The 14,734-nt window shown below is 37.6% G+C and overlaps 1 long non-coding RNA gene across 1 annotated transcript; it reads left to right on the top strand.

Moving 5' to 3' along the window:
- The first annotated feature begins 4,812 nt into the window (after window positions 1–4,812).
- LOC146861364 (uncharacterized) lies at window positions 4,813–9,815 on the top strand. The gene is made up of 4 exons (XR_014979251.1): window positions 4,813–4,885; window positions 5,208–5,305; window positions 5,573–5,680; window positions 8,340–9,815. It is a non-coding gene; the product is annotated as an uncharacterized LOC146861364 (long non-coding RNA).
- The last annotated feature ends 4,919 nt before the right edge of the window (window positions 9,816–14,734 follow it).

The following is a 14,734-nucleotide window of genomic DNA, read 5'->3' as shown; positions in this document are numbered from 1 at the left end:
GTGCTGCATTGTGCAGCACACATAGATGTTGGAAATCCTAATTTTTTTTTATTATTGTTTATGTTCAGAAAGGGACACCTTCCTGCACATAAACAGTCATTCATGGCAATTTGCTGTTCCTATGGGTGCTGCACAATGCAGCACACATAGAAACAGCAAAAAAGAGGAGCAATCAATCATTTCTCCTCGTTTTGCCATGTTAAGGCCAGGTTTTCTTTGGTCTTAATTTTGGCACTGCCCATATTTACGCCACTCTTGTAAATGGCAGTGGCAAAAAGCAATGGGCGTTGCGGCGGTGAAGAAAATGAGTTTTTACTAGGTTCTATTAATTTCCTGATTGAACAATGGTCTGAATGCCGAGCCTTGATCAGGTCATCAACTACAAACACCGCCTTGATCAGGTTATCAACTGCAAACACCGCCCTGATTGAACAATGGACTGAATGCCAAAAGATTGGAGTAAAAATGTATATAAGGCTTGTTCGCTGTGGAGTAAAGCAGTAGCCTCCTGGGTTTTGTCTCTGACTAGCTTGGGACTCTGTTCCATAGCTCGGGCTATTGTAATAAAGGTGGTTCTCTCTGCAGACGAAGGTTTCCGGGTCCACTTTATTATATAAGGAGGGTAAGAGCAGACTTCTGCACCGCCAAGCCCCCACTCCTCCTTGAGGTGGGCTTTTCTTGGTTCTACAGCAGGACGCCCATCACAACACCCATTGCCCACCTCTTTTACACTAAGTGCTGCGTGAAAGGAAGCCTTATTCACAAGCACCGTTAAGCCACATTAGAAGTACAAAGACAACTGGCAGACAGCAAATACTATCGGAAGACCAACGAAGATTGGAATAGACAAATCAAAGAGAAGCTATTGCCTATCATACAAATCGGAAAAGACGGAGGGTGGCTAACAAATAAAGAGTCCCAGTATTTGATTAATGACAACCCACGGACACCAATAATGTATCTCCTCCCTAAGGTACATAAAGACCCTAACAATCCACCGGGCAGACCCATTATTTCAGGAGTAAACTCGATTCTTGAAAGACCAGCAAAATATGTAGACACTTTTTTAAAACCATTAGTCTGCAACACACCGAGTTACATTAAAGACACCATGCAAGCCATTACCCTACTGGAACAGTTCCCCTTCAATGAAGAAAATGAACTTCTAGTGACTCTCGACATCGTAAGCCTTTACTCTAACATCCCACAAGAGGCAGCACTAGAAGCCCTACAAGTATTTCTGGACAACCGTATGCGTCCACACAGTGTACCCACTACCTCTCTAATACAACTGGCTGAAATCTGCCTGAAATACAATTTCTTCACCTTCAACGAAACCCAGTTTCTACAAGTCATGGGTACTGCGATGGGTTGTCCTTTTGCCCCAGAAATGGCCATCATGTGTATGGCCCTCTATGAGGACAAATGGATATACAACAACAACCCTCATGACGGGCATATAAAAATTTGGCGTCGCTACATAGACGATGTGTTCCTCCTATGGAGAGGCGATGAACAACAACTCAGAACTTTCGTCACTTGGCTGAACAACAGAAACCCGAATATTCAATTCACGATGAACTGCAGCAATGTGGAAATGAATTTTTTGGACCTCCTTATTAAACATGAAGAAGGTCATCTGTATACCACACTTTATACAAAAAAGACGGACAGAAATACATTTCTACACTATTCCAGTTTTCACCAACGAAACCTGCGCGAGAATCACCTTTTAGCCAATTCTTGAGGTTAAGGCGGAACTGCTCAAAGATAGATGATTATTTCACCAATGCGACAGTACTACTTGAAAAACTGGTAAAGAGAAATTACCCCAAAAAACTACTCAAGAAGGCTATGAAACGGGCTTGGTACACACCGCGAGATTCTCTTCTCACTCCAAAGACAGAGAAAACAAGTCCATCGTTGGTATGTGTCACCACGTTTTCCAGACACACAACAGAGGTTCAAAAAATCATCCGAAAAAATTGGAACACAATCAAAAGCATACCAACTTTCAGACAAAGTCCAATATTCGCGCTGAAAAAGAACACAAGCATTCGAGAGAAACTCGTAAGAGCAAACACATTCATCAAACAACCAACAACAACTTTAAGATCTATGCTTTCGTTACCACCGATAAAAGCACATCGTAAATGTGGTACCTGTGTGTCATGCACCAGCACTATAGAAGGCACAAAATTTGTGTATGGACCAAAATACATAAACCATGATGATTTCACGAATTGCAACACCCACAACGTGATATACTGCATTGTTTGCCCTTGTCCACTTGCATACATCGGAAAAACTACACAACCGATAAAAACTCGTATTTCTCAACATCGTTCCAGAATCAGGTGCAAAACTCTCAATGCCCCCATGGTTGCCCACTTCATTGAAAAAAACCATGGCCCAAATGACCTAAAATGGACTGTCCTCCGTCATATCCAAGGCAAAAACACGGACGTCTTACTTTCAAAACATGAAGCCAAAACAATCATGTTTTTAGGAACTATCGAAAACGGATTGAATGAAATGACAGAACTGTCCCATATGGTATAAAAAATTGCCTTAATAAAACAAAATGAGTTCTACCAGTCCCCCCACGACGCAGAGAATATAAAGGCAGCAAGATCACCAAATGCCCTACACTACCTATCAGAAATAGAAAGAATTATACAAAACCATCTTCAGGGGCAGGGTCGCTTCTGGAGAATCACATTAAAAGACTACTGCTAAAAAGACTAGGAACAACATTAACGAAATTAGTGTTCCAATACTGAGGAGCGAGAGGTAACACCATGCAATTCCATCAAAGACTCCCCTTCTTTTCAAGAATAACTTTATTGAACGTGGCAAATGATCGCCGAAACTAACATGCAATTTCATCAACAACTCCCCTCTCTTTCAAGAATAACTTTATTGAACGTGGCAAACGATTGCTGAAACAAACACAATATGAAAACCGTCAATTGTCACAAGACCATGCTAATACTCCCCCGAGGTGATTAAAAAGAAAAAAGAATTCAAACACCTCCGTTCGAAAATAAATTCATTAAGTCTAACACGAAAGTACGAACAACCACAACAACCGTTGCCACAGCAACGCATAGTGACGTGTACCAGCGATAACGAGGCTGAGAACTGTAATAAACCAATCACCACGCTTCTTGGAATCGGAAGGATGTCCAATGGCAGAAGATTAAGCTAGGGGAAAGACCGATTAACAAGCGGGAGAACCAGCCGAGAAAAAACAGAATAGAGGAGCCGGCTCACACAAAAGAATTGAACCAAAAAGGTATGGAAAACGCGGAGACACAGCACGCTGCACAGGAGAGAATGTTTGAGAGCACGCATGTTTTATTAACAGCAGCAGCACCTCTATACGAGCACGTTTGAGAGCACGTCCACGCATGGTATATTGACAGCCATATGAGCACCAGATCACCGCCAGGATATCGAGTTACAAAAAGTACCTGACGTGCCCGCCGGATGTATGACGTTACAACGCATGCTATTACAACGCATACCTTTACAACGCATTTTTTACAACGCTAGTTCTATTACTACGCATTACTTTACAACGAATTCTGTTACAACGCCAAACCTATTACAATACTGAAAAGTGCTGTTACAACGAAGTATATTACAACGCATACCATTACAACGCGATTTTTTTTTTAAAATTAAAAGTACAATAAAATCTGGCACGGGATGCAGGGAAATTAGGGGTTTTAGGGTGGGGAAGTGTATTAAAACGTGGAGAAGAACTGTACGTAAATCGACCAAAATGCAGTAACAAATTAATACTCGGGTATTAAAATTAATACTCGAGTATTAAAATCAATGCTCAAAATTCCCCATAAAAATCCGTTTTAAGACATTTGTAAGTTTTTAAATAATAATGAAAAAATAAATTACAGTACATACACATTTTTAACATGAAAAGATCGCAAACTAAGTAAACTAACGAAAACATAACACACATACACACAGGCGCCATTTTAACCATCTCACTTATAAAACTTGTCCTACCACAGTTTCTATGTAAACAATACCAAAAGACATGTTCCAAAATGGATGCCAAAACGGGGCAAATGAATGAAAACAAAATTTCTTTAAAAGCATTTTTAAAATATCATTTTCCACAGTAAAACAAAGCATTAAAAAAAACACAACGAACGCAGTTTTTAAAAAAATTAATAGTGACACACAGTAAAACTTATAAATACAAGTGAGACACCATTTTGCACTCAGTTGATTATCAACTAGCAGAGAGAGCAGACGTAATAAGCTGACCCTCTGTCACCTGCACTGCGACCTCCTCAGAGAGAGCACGGAATTCACAACAGAGCAAGTACTAGTAAGTTATTAATATATATGTAAACGATAGTTTTTAGAAAAATATATTTTCTTAAACCACAAAAAATATTTTTTCACTTAATAATAAAAACTTAAGAAATGAACTGTTTGCAATATATTATCAATAAAATAAAACTCAAATTTAAAACAAGTAATTTATTTTCCTCAACCAGAAAATCGGAAGATTTTTACATTGCACAGCAGCTGAACCTATTTGGACATCCCCACCACGTAAACGACTGACAAACTCAATTGTTTAGGTAAATGTTATTTTTGTGGCATGGTTTTACTTGTAAAATTTATTTATTAAAATTTCATAAAGTCATGTATGCCAATGGTGTTTTTTTCTAATACTCAATCACACCGCATAAAAATCAAAATTGTCTTTTTATAACCAACGTTGACAAAGGAACAATTTTTTTTTTTTTTTTTTCTCCAACAGTGAACATCTTTTCACAAAAACCTTTTAACCTCCAGCAAACATCAGTATAAAGGCACGATAACAAAATACCTACTAGAAAAGGTATGTTTTCTTTCCCATTTTATTATAACGATACATTAGAAATCCTTTCTTTTGCAATTATTCCTCCTGTATCGTACCTAATTTGAAAACTAATGGATAGTTTTGAGAAACAATATTCAATTTCTTCTGTAGGAAAGAGCACCATCAGTGATATTTTTGTGTAGGGTAGGGGTACATATCTATATTTCTACTACAGTAATGTGTTTTAATTAGGACAGTATCATGTAGTACTAGTTATATTGTATGTCTGTTTAATTTTAAAAAAACTCAAGTACTACATTTCTACCCACCGTTAATTATCTTTTTTTCGCCTTTTTTCCAGAACAGAAAAGATTTTTTTTCTCACAACTAAAAATTTGAGCCAACAAAGAAAAACATCCTCTACCACCTCATCCACAAAAGCAAATTCTCAAAAACAAGGTATTTTTTTACAGCACGGATTCTTTACCTTCAAAATATTTGACTAACTATCACATAGCTAAATTTCAAAGAAATAATCAATGTAATTATGATTACATTTTCAAATTTTAGATTTATATTTCATGTCTAAAGAATGTATTTTTCATTACGGAAATAGTTATGTGCAGCAACTTATATCACATGTGCAATTTTTGTGGAATAATTTTACTAAACACATTTATCACCATCGTTCTGTTTTCAAAGTTTATTCATTTTTCACTTTTCCAGACATTTATTTATCCATTCCCCAACAAATCACCTCAAAAGTGTCTACACAAACCGACTCAGCAATACCACTGAACAGGAGTCTGCCAGAAAACCAATTCGGAAAAAAAGGTAATTTAGACAAACATTGTAAGTTGCAACAACTTTTAAAATGTACCATGCTGTAGTGGTAACAATTTACTTTTCCAAAATCTGGAAGGTGCAGCAGTTGGGTAAGTGTTGGATAGTGTAGGGGTATTAATTTACTATTCTAACTCCAGGGGGTGCAACAGTAGCGTAAGTGTTGGATAGTGTAGGGGTATTAATTTACTATTCTAACTCCAGGAAGGTGCAGCAGTAGGGTAAGTGTTGGATAGTGTAGGTGTATTAATTTACTATTCTAACTCCAGGAAGGTGCATCAGTAGGGAAAGTGTTGGATAGTGTAGGGGTAACAATTTACTATTCTAACTCCAGGAAGGTGCTGCAGTAGGGAAAGTTTTGGATAGTGTAGGGGTAACAATTTACTATTCTAACTCCAGGAAGGTGCATCAGTAGGGAAAGTTTTGGATAGTGTAGGGGTAACAATTTACTATTCTAACTTCAGGAAGGTGCATCAGTAGGGAAAGTGTGGGATAGTGTAGGGGTATCAATTTACTATTCTAACTCCAGGAAGGTGCTGCAGTAGGGAAAGTGTTGGATAGTGTAGGGGTATCAATTTACTATTCTAACTTCAGGAAGGTGCATCAGTAGGGAATGTGTTGGATAGTGTAGGGGTAACAATTTACTATTCTATCTCCAGGAAGGTGCTGCAGTAGGGAATGTGTTGGATAGTGTAGGGGTAACAATTTACTATTCTAACTCCAGGAAGGTGCATCAGTAGGGAAAGTGTGGGATAGTGTAGGGGTATCAATTTACTATTCTAACTCCAGGAAGGTGCATCAGTAGGGAAAGTGTGGGACAGTGTAGGGGTATCAATTTACTATTCTAACTCCAGGAAGGTGCTGCAGTAGGGAAAGTGTGGGATAGTGTAGGGGTATCAATTTACTATTATAACTCCAGGAAGGTGCTGCAGTAGGGAAAGTGTTGGATAGTGTAGGGGTATCAATTTACTATTCTAACTCCAGGAAGGTGCATCAGTAGGGAAAGTGTTGGATAGTGTAGGGGTATCAATTTACTATTCTAACTCCAGGAAGGTGCATCAGTAGGGAAAGTGTTGGATAGTGTAGGATTAACAATTTACTATTCTTACTCCAGGAAGGTGCATCAGTAGGGAAAGTGTGGGATAGTGTAGGGGTATCAATTTTCTATTCTAACTCCAGGAAGGTGCATCAGTAGGGTAAGTGTTGGATAGTGTAGGGGTATCAATTTACTATTCTAACTCCAGGAAGGTGCATCAGTAGGGAAAGTGTGTGATGGTGTAGGGGTATTAATTTACTAATCTAACTCCAGGAAGGTGCATCAGTAGGGAAAGTGTTGGATAGTGTAGGGGTATCAATTTACTATTCTAACTCCAGGAAGGTGCATCAGTAGGGAAAGTGTTGGATAGTGTAGGAGTAACAATTTACTATTCTAACTCCAGGAAGGTGCATCAGTAGGGAAAGTGTTGGATAGTGTAGGAGTAACAATTTACTATTCTAACTCCAGGAAGGTGCATCAGTAGGGAAAGTGTTGGATAGTGTAGGAGTAACAATTTACTATTCTAACTCCAGGAAGGTGCATCAGTAGGGAAAGTGTTGGATAGTGTAGGAGTAACAATTTACTATTCTAACTCCAGGAAGGTGCATCAGTAGGGAAAGTGTGGGATAGTGTAGGGGTATCAATTTACTATTCTAACTCCAGGAAGGTGCTGCAGTAGGGAAAGTGTTGGATAGTGTAGGGGTATTAATTTACTATTCTAACTCCAGGAAGGTGCATCAGTAGGGAAAGTGTTGGATAGTGTAGGGGTATCAATTTTCTATTCTAACTCCAGGAAGGTGCATCAGTAGGGTAAGTGTTGGATAGTGTAGGGGTAACAATTTACTATTCTAACTCCAGGAAGGTGCATCAGTAGGGAAAGTGTGTGATGGTGTAGGGGTATTAATTTACTATTCTAACTCCAGGAAGGTGCATCAGTAGGGAAAGTGTTGGATAGTGTAGGGGTATCAATTTACTATTCTAACTCCAGGAAGGTGCATCAGTAGGGAAAGTGTTGGATAGTGTAGGGGTATCAATTTACTATTATAACTCCAGGAAGGTGCATCAGTAGGGTAAGTGTTGGATAGTGTAGGGGTAACAATTTACTATTCTAACTCCAGGAAGGTGCATCAGTAGGGAAAGTGTGGGATAGTGTAGGGGTATCAATTTACTATTCTAACTCCAGGAAGGTGCAGCAGTAGGGTAAGTGTTGGATAGTGTAGGTGTATTAATTTACTATTCTAACTCCATGAAGGTGCTGCAGTAGGGAAAGTGTGGGATAGTGTAGGGGTATTAATTTAATATTCTAACTCCATGAAGGAGCTGCAGTGGTGAAAGTGTTGGATAGTGTAGGGGTATTAATTTACTATTCTAACTCCAGGAAGGTGCATCAGTAGGGAAAGTGTTGGATAGTGTAGGGGTATCAATTTACTATTCTAACTCCAGGAAGGTGCAGCAGTAGGGTAAGTGTTGGATAGTGTAGGGATAACAATGTGCTATTCTTACTCCATGAAGATGCATCAGTAGGCAAAATAAAGGATTGAGTACATGTTATGTTTTGTTTACAAATATTAATAAATATCAAGCTAAATGTTTTATCTTTTCTCCTTTTTTCAGATAATGTCTAGCCTTGGAGCAGCCAACTTCGTTAAATCCAGGAAGGGCAAAAATCTGTTAAACCATGGTGGATACATATATAGTAAGGAAAGAATAAGTTTAACTAGAAATCATTGGAGGTGCGTGCAATACTACACTACCCATTGCAGTGGCAGAGCGGTTACTGTTGATAATTTGGTTGTGAAAACCACAGAACATAACCACTCTGCCTCTGCAATGGATGTAGAAATCAGAGAGACAATTAATGAGATGAAAGCTATTGCAAGCACCTCCAATGATTCTACAGGATCCATTTTAAGGGAGGTTGCACAGCATGTCCCTAGTCATGTTGCTAGCAACATGCCTATAATACCCAATTTGAGAAGAATTATTCAGAGACAAAAGCAGGCAAGTAATATTCAATTGTCTACACCACATACATTCTCTGACATTAGAATTCCTCATGATCTTTCTATTTCTTTTTCTGATGAACCTTTCCTTCTGCATGACAACGAAAACCCTCAGAAACGTATTTTAATTTTTAGTACCCCCCGTAACCTTGCTAAGTTAGAAAGTAGTGAAATTTGGATGATGGATGGGACGTTTAAAAGTACACCCCATCCTTTCACTCAAATTTACACTATACATGCTAAGATTAACAATAGTGTAATTCCCTTAGTGTATAGTTTGCTACCTGATAAGACTTCTGCAACATACACTGAACTTTTATCAGTGATTAAAAGCAAAACATCTGCAAGTCCTCGAAAAATAATAATCGATTTCGAATTGAGCATGATCAATGTGATCACCAAAACGTACACGGATACCCAAATTCAGGGATGTTTTTTCCATTTTTCGCAGGCATTTTGGCGTAAACTACAAAAAACATCCCTAGTTGCAGAATATTCTCGGGATAGCAAATTACAGTTTGAACTAAAAAAATTAACTGCACTTTGTTTTGTTCCTCCCGAAAGTGTGGACGAGTACTACACTGCAATTATAGAATCTGTTTATTATACGAGTAATGAGGAAAAATTGGCACCCATTCTAAATTATTTTGAGGACACATGGATTGGACACCTAAGCAGATCGGGTCGCAGGAGGAAGCCACGATTCCATGTGGAGTGGTGGAACTGCTACACGAGTTGTTTAGAGGGAGAGGCCAAAACAAACAATGCCATTGAGGGGTGGCATAACTCCTTCAATCATACAATTGGAAAACCACATCCGAACTTCTACTCATTTTTGGAAACTTTGAAGAAGGAGCAAAGTTTCCAAGAAATGAGATTAGCACAAACACTCGCAGGTAGTCTAAACCCACGAGTAACAGTCAAAACAAGGGAAATGTCTGAGAGACTATTGGCAATTCTACAACAGTTTTCGTTGTGTGTGGCTATTGACTACCTCGAAAATCTTTCTAACATTCTTTCTTTTTAAAACAATGAATTTGCTTACTTTCCTGCTTTGCTAAAAATTATAGTAATTACAATGATTCAATTGGCATACAAAGATTTTTTTTAAAAAAATTTTTTCAAATTAATAAGTCGGGTTTTTTCCATTTTTTCAAACAAATCTTCATTTCATCAAAACTAAACCAATGTTGAAAAATTTTACTGTTCCATAGTATTCGAAACATTTAACATTATCGGTACGCCATTTTTCAAATTATCGAAAAAATCCAATTTAAATTCCGTCAAAACCAATCACCAAAACTCAATCCGAACTATAAAATAGAAATTAAACCATATTCCTTAATACACATTGCAGCTGAATTGTCATTTGTATTTCAAAATAAGATTTACAAAATATTAAAGTACGCACAATTTTTTTACCAAGAAATGAAGATCGACAGTACATCTTTATCTTCGGAAACAAAGAAATCAACTGTCTAAACCGTAACTTTTTATTTAGAAAGAGTTACATACTTTTTTAAAATAACTAACTTACTTTCAGCGACCCGACATAGGCATGTATTAATGACATTAATGTGGACATGTTTAACAACTTTTAAAACATCTATTAGTTTTCCAGCAACCTCCCCTTATTCTTTCCTTACTATATATGTATCCCTTAAAAAGGTTTAATCTATAATATCAACAGAAAATATTTCCTACCTGGACGCAGATCAGCTTCCTGCTGCTTCCTCCTCCGATGCTCTGCAAAATGGCGTATTACGTCGACGCACACGTCCTTACGTCATCGCGTGCTTCTCTATTTATGGCGGACTACTTTTTTACATTCAACTGTAATTAAATGTTAATATATGTAAATAAAATATTTATATTTTGTTTAAAAAATAAAACTTACTTTGAAAAATTAATTTTAAAATATGTTTAATTTTTTCATGTTTTTTAAATCAAATAAAATAGTGAAATAAATATTTGTTTCCTATCTTTATTTTTAATTAAGTTTTTAAATCTCCAATATTGTAATTTAATAACTGTAAAATTACTTAATATGTTCCTTACCTTGGCTCTATTGCCTTTTCCTTTCAAAACTTCCTCTTACTTCACTTTCTGTACCTTCTTTTCTTGTTCCGCGGGCTGTATATGCTAAGGCTGCCAAAATAAATAAAGGACAAACACGCTCATAGACTTCAATGGAAAACCGTGGGAAATAAATTCAAAAAGTAAGTTATAATTGTTATTTCTGATTTCTAAATTTTAAAAATTGTTAAATTGGTATAATTATTACTGTAAATATTTTTTAATGTTGATATTAATATTTTAAATATATTATTAATTTATTTATATAATAAATTAATCAAAAATACACTTCCATTTATTTATAAAAGGACACTTTCTTTTAAACATATAAATACTCTTGTCTTTTCATATGTGATAAAAATACTCTAGTATTTAAAAATAGGTACTCAATCATTTTTCTATATATTTAAATATTATATACTCTTTAATGTTTAAGAAAATTTATTTTTAAGTAGATAAATACTCAACATTTAAAATAAGTTTTTATTAAGTATCTATTTTTTATATTTTAAAACACTAAACTAAATGTTCAAGTATTAAATTTTAAAAAATCAAGTATTAATCATTTCTACATAATAAAATACACATGCATTAATATTTTGATTATCTACTCACTTTTTTGAAACTACTATAGAAACTAAAAATACTAAACTATTATTTTATCACCAAACAAACCAAACTTTTCTACCAGGCACAATACTCAAGTATTATTATTTTTATAAACTACTCACTTTTTTCAAATAAATATTGCATTTTTTAAAAAAATTTTAATACTCAAGTATTTATTTTACTGCTAACCAACCAAACTTTTCTACCAGAAAAAATACACAAGTAATAATTTTTTTATTAACTACTGCCCTTTTTTTAATTAGAATTGCTATATTAAAAAAAAAAAAAAATACTCAAGTATTAATTTTAATGCTACCCAACTAATAAAATTTAGATAAATATTTTGCAAAAAAAAATGCGTTGTAATAGTATATGCGTTGTAAAAGTACTTGCGTTGTAAACACATGCATTGTAAATACATGCGTTGTAAAAGCATTACCACCAAATGCGTTGTAAAGGTATATGCGTTGTAAAGGTACTTACCATATAATGGAACGCGTTGTAAAAGCATGCGTTGTAAAAGTTTTAGCGTTGTAAAAAATGCGTTGTAATAGCACAGCGTTGTAAAAGTTGCGTTGTAAAGGTAGTTCCCCGTGCCCGCCGCACTTTGTTCACCCGTTATATTAACAAGATTGCCCACCCACGAGATACGGCAACCAAAGATGATTCCGATTTGAACCGTACGGGACACAGGTGGCTAGGTACAATCACAAGCACCCCCGTGCGTAACGCTCACCACATTTTTCAACTGCTGATTAAAAAGCTCACATAAAGTTCACAAGAGAGAAGAACCGGCCCATAGTTAAGTAAACCCACAAAGGGGTAATTAGCGGCTACGCATCTTTACTCTCACTTGTTTAAATGGTTGCACCTCATTTTGCACCCATAGGGAATCCGACAGCCCAAAACAAGAAAAGACCAGAACCAGACCACAGCTTCCCCTGACCTACCGACCTAAAACAATAGGTATGTAAAAAGGACTCGCAACAAAAGTTAAAAGTTATACAGCTCTGAAACGTATAGCTTATTAATTAAACCTACAGCTCACAGAGTGTTCCCATTTGTATATTTTAGGCAAAAGAAGACGCCAGTAACCCACAAACTGGTAGTACGTAAGTGTCCCCATTTTAAGTTTCTAATAAAAACAAAAAATAAGATTTTAACACACATTAAAATAAGGCACATTGTCACCCCTACAGGAGACAGATGTCCACTTGGAACCAGATAAGAGCCCTGATGAAGACCTCTTGAATAAAATATAGGTCCACTTTCACCACAGGTCGAAACGCGTCGGCTAACAGACAATTAGATCCACTTGGGACAGTAATCAGACATCTTCGTCCCCAGGAGAACAAAAGCTAGACATCTAATCAATGCCCTGCATAACTACCTTTGAATACTACCCTCTAACCCTGTATAGGACCAGAAAGTATTTTACGTCGAGACATAAATAAGTTTGAGTTCCCACGTTTTGATAAACAAAGAAGGATATCTGATTGCTGTGGAGATTTAATTTCTTCACGTCTTGTCTATATTTGTAGATTTGTCACTCAGTTTATGTATTATATGTTAAATAATTGCTCAATGTCTGCATAAAGTTTTGTGTATGTTTTATGTAAAGGACATGTACTTGACACAGTGAAGAAATGTTATTTTTGCTTTAAAAAAGTTTTCGAGTCTTGCACAAAAGAGATAAATACTCGCAGTCATTAAACAGGCTTGCTGAGACAAGTAAAAAGAGTGATCTATGGTATCAGAGGTTTTTTCTTTACAAAAAAGTAGCATGAGAGCAGCATCTGGATTGGCCGCGGGGCAGTCTGGGAGCCTGTGCCTGCAGTGGACTGGAGCCAGAGAGGAGCAGAAGAGTGGGGATGCGGAAGGTAAGTTATTTGTTTTTGTGTTTTGTTTTGTGTTATGTCGTCGTCCAGTCCCCCTCCCAGCCCCCGCCTCACTACTTTGGTTTGACACCTGCCGCTACTGGAACCTTTTCATGTAAATAGAAAATAGTCTAGATTTCATCAGTATATGATACAAATTGAATGCCGGTGCTATGGATTAACTTAGCCAGTGGAGAAACAAAAAGATTATTAAGGTGGAGCTCAGGGAAAATCCCCGAGAGATCGGACACTCAAGAGATCATGATGAAGAACAGAAAGAAGAGAGCTGAACAGTTTGGGTCCTCGATGTAAGAAAAGAGGTAAACCAAGCGGACTCCTTAGCTTGTATTCCCAGACCACTAAATTGGCGCAGAGGAATATGATGAGATGCTGTATCAAAAGCTGTGCTAAGATCCAAAATGATTAGAGCAGCTCTAACTCCCAGCTCTGAAGCAGCCCCTGGTGTTTTTCAGAATCAGACAAAAGAGCCGATTTCGTACTGTGGAAGGATCTAAACTCAGATTGAGACGGGTCAAGCAAAGAAGATTCAATGTATTGAGAGATTCACCAATTTATATTTTTCCAATATCTTAGTTGGAAGTAGTAGACAACAGGGAGATTGAAAATTACTCGAAAAAGTTGAATCATTGGTCTCTGCTGTCCATCCTGGAGACAAGGATGCAAAATCTGATGGCATAATTCGACCTTTGGAAGTGCTGCACTGTCTTCCTGCCATGGATTTAAGAAAGACTTTGCTGTGATGATGGTGAGGGGGAGGGGCAGCGGTGGCTCCTCCACAATGGCGGAGGAGCATCGCCCCAATGGCTCATAGCCAGCAGCTGAAAAATAAAACAATATTTTGCATTTGTTTTATTTTTCAGCTGCTGGCTCTGAGCCAGTGCGTGCAAGGAAGGGTGGGGCTGGGCAATTGGGAGGGGGAGGAGGAGTGGTAAATGTGCACTTTTAAGTGCGCAAGTCAGTTTGGCTGGCTGTTTCAGGATGGCCAAACTGACATGCGCACTTACATTTCTCCAACCCGACTGTACTGGACAGCCGGGTTAAAGAAACAGAACAAACTCCATGTGCCTGAGCGAGCGTTAAGCCAACCCGCTCCGGCCAATCCACACACTGCTCTCATGCTTGAGAGCAGCGTGGGGATTGGATGGGGAGTCCGATGCTGTCCCAGGGACTGCTGGGAACAGGAACAGAGGAGCGTGAGGTGGCCAGCAGCACCAGGTAGGTCATGTTTTTTTTTCTTTATTATTAACCCCCTCCAGCTGTGCGTTCCCCCTGCTTGCTTCCCGCCGGCTCGCTCTCCCCCACGCCCTTACCCCTCCATCCACCCTACCAGTCTTTATCTCTTTCAGCCGCCACTGGGAGGGGGTGAATGGGATTTATTCATTTCTGCCTTTTTATTATAGCGCATACTTTACTCGAAGGTGTC

The sequence above is a fragment of the Triturus cristatus genome, chromosome 3_1, assembly GCF_964204655.1.
Source record: "Triturus cristatus chromosome 3_1, aTriCri1.1, whole genome shotgun sequence".
In the NCBI taxonomy this organism is placed as follows: domain Eukaryota; kingdom Metazoa; phylum Chordata; class Amphibia; order Caudata; family Salamandridae; genus Triturus; species Triturus cristatus.
The sequence above is the reverse complement of the archived record's forward strand: the minus strand, read 5'-3'. Positions and strand labels throughout refer to the sequence as shown.